The following is a 3,259-nucleotide window of genomic DNA, read 5'->3' on the forward strand; positions in this document are numbered from 1 at the left end:
ATAAAAATCAGGACTCTTCACAGAGTCCTCTTGCACAATTGGCATCTAAGACTCAAACTCTGACAAAGAATGCAATCCAAATTCTTTCACTTCTCTGTGAAACCAACATCTGACATGAGGTTGTAATCAGTTCTTTTCTTCCAGCAGAGTATTATTCTTACTTCAGAAAAGGCAGGACATTTTAGGTTTTTTTGGAAAAACTCTATGTTGACAATTCAATATTTACTCTCTATTGACAAAACGTCAGTAACTTCACATGGGAAGAATCTATGTGCAAAGTGTTCTTATTTATTTTGAATTACCTTCACATCTGTGCCTTCTTAGAAACCATTATACTAGCAACAGTACAAAAGAAAAAAAAAAAAAAAAAAGGCAAGCCCTACTCTGAGGAATGTATTGTCTCTATAGTAACAATGGCTTGCAGCAGATGGGTGAAGTGCCAGATTAGAGGACTTCATTGCCCCAGAAAATGAAAGAACTTTATCTCTTGGAAAACCAGAACAGGTGAGATATAAAGGCAGGAGGGGTTACGCACTGCTTATGCCAGATTCACAGTGATATCCGACTTATATTGTGGATTCTCAGCTGAATTTTATTTTATAATGTAAGTCATAATATTAGCTACATGATAATCTCTTCTTAATCTGTTATTTCTAACTGGTGATTCCATTGCAAAATATTAAAGCAGACTGCTCTGTTATTAAGTTCTTTAACATTTGCATTTGTAACTCTGTAAAGTGTCAGCTTTTCCAAATTAAGCTTAGCTTACCTGTACTACCTGTAAAAAGCATACACAGGTTAAATCATAGAATCACAGAATGGTTTGGGTTGGAAGCATCCTTTAAAGGTCATCTAGTCCAACCTCCTTGCAATGAGCAGGGACATCTTCATCTAGATCAGTTCAGAACCTCATCTAAGCTGACCTTGAATGCTTCCAGGTATGCCACATCTACCACCTGTCTGGGTAACCTGTTCTAGTGTTTCATTACCTTCATCATAGAAAACTTTCTCCTTACATCTTACCTAAATTGTTCCTGATTTATTTTAAAACCATCACCCCTTGTCCTATTGCAAGATGCCCTGATAAAGATGTCCCCATCGTTCTTATAAGCCCCCTTAAGTACTAAAGCCACAATAAGGTCTCCCCAAAGCCTCCTCTTCTTCAGGCTGAACAACCCCAGCTGTCTCAGCATATCTTCACAGGAGAGATGCTTTTAGCCTTTTGATCATCTTCGTGGCTGTCCTCTGGACCCACTCCAACAGAACTCCAGAGCTGAGCATGGTATTCCAGGAATACTACAGAGTAGATGGAGAATCTCAGCCTGTTGGCCATGCTTTTGATGGAGTCCAGGATACAGCTGGCTTTCTAGGTTGTGACACAACCAGCTCATGTCCAGTTTTTCCCTTACCACTACTCCCAAGTTCTTCTCCTCAGGGCTCCTCTCAATACTAATTTCCTGAGTGCTATATAGTAGAAATTAGAAAACATATTTTTGATCCTGGAATTTCAGTTCAAAGGCAGGCAACTCTGAACAGGCAGGATTTGCAAAATTGAATAGGACAAATAATGTAAGATCTGTTGGAATTTAGATGGAGAATACTGTTCAGCTGAAAACATTGGACGCTATTTTCTCCATAGTGCTCACGAACAACCATGGCCAGATAAAACATTTAATTCCATTATTTACATGCCAAAAAAAGCCTTCAGATTATAATTTTTTATCTCTCTTGTAGGAAATGGGGAAATACTCTGTCATACCTTCTACATAACTATGGGTGCCTTCCTGTCCCAGACACTGCATCTTATTTTTATGTTAAAGTCCCAGCATAAGAGAAAAGACAACAGAATCTTGTTGGATCCAGCTGACTGGAGAAAAGTGTACTTCCAAATATTTTTTCCTAGAAAAATAATCACACAAAAACTCTTTCTGGAGATGTGGGAGTCTCAGTGACTAAGTGCTAGTTTTCAAAGATAAATTACCCCTCAAAACCGGGTAAGGAGAACTTGTTTATGAGAAACCATACAGGACAGAGGCAAATGAAAAGGAAGGAAAAGAAAGGATGGAGATTTACTGATAACGTTGTGGGAAGCAGAAATACTTTGTTGATTACAGAAAGGCAGATCGTCATAGGTTCAGATGAAGATTTGGCTAATTTGCATTCTCAACTTAAGAACGTGGTTTCATCACATCCTGGTTTTGGCAGGGATGGAGTTAATTTTCTTTCTAGTAGCTGGTAAATGGCTGTGTTTTGGGTTTAGGATGAGAATAATGCTGATAATAGGTTGATATTTCTGTTGTTACTAAGTAGTGCTTATGCAAGTCAAGGACTTTTCAGTGTCTCGTGCTCTGCCAGCAAGGAGGTCCACAAGAAGGAGTGAAGTAAAGTGGCCAGGACAGCTGACATGAACCACCCAAAGGGATATTCCCTACTACAGAATGTCATGCTTAGTTTGTAAAGTGGGGTGGGATTTGACCAGGAGCAGCTGATCAGTGTTCAGGGACCGATTAATCATCAGTCAGCAGGTGATGAGAAATTGTATTGTGCATCACTTGTTTTTCTTGAGTTTTCTTTTTCTTTTATTACAATTATTATTGTTAGTTTATCATATTTTACTTGTTTTCAATTCTTAAAATGTTTTTTTCTTAAGCCACAAGTTTTGATTTTTGTGAGGTTTTTCTCCATGATTCTGCTCTCCATGCCACAGGCAGAGGTGTTGGGAGGCTGGAGCAAGTGAGTGGCTACGTGGTACTTAGTTGCCAGCTGGGCTTAAACCACACATCATTAGATGCCTGGGATACAATAGATTTGAATCAGAGAGGCACACAAGGAGCAGAACACAATGGGTAGTGATTCACAAACAAGTGCTATTTGTCACTGCTTAGGATGGAGAGCAAATAAGGGACTTAAAAGGGCGACAACACAGAACTCCCTATCTTTTCTTTACTATATTGGCTCTGTGCCTTCCTTCAAATGCAAACACACCTACAAGAGAGTAGAAACCACAGGCAACAATTGATTCCTCATGGCTCAACTCACATCTCCTCTGTGATGCTGCCTAGATCCAGAATAAAGTCACATGAAGATCATAGCCCAGGCACAAAAGCAGAAAGAGAAGAAACAAAATATTTTATCTAGATTCTATGGCAGTTTAAGGCACATAAGTAAGACTATAATAGAAGCTAAACATTTTCCTAGGAGTTCCTTTTTAACAATGAAATAAAGCAATTAACTTACACCATGAATTCTAGCAGAATTT

The sequence above is a fragment of the Myiozetetes cayanensis genome, unplaced genomic scaffold (genome assembly GCF_022539395.1).
Source record: "Myiozetetes cayanensis isolate MyiCay16 unplaced genomic scaffold, myiCay2020 scf7, whole genome shotgun sequence".
NCBI lineage: Eukaryota > Metazoa > Chordata > Aves > Passeriformes > Tyrannidae > Myiozetetes > Myiozetetes cayanensis.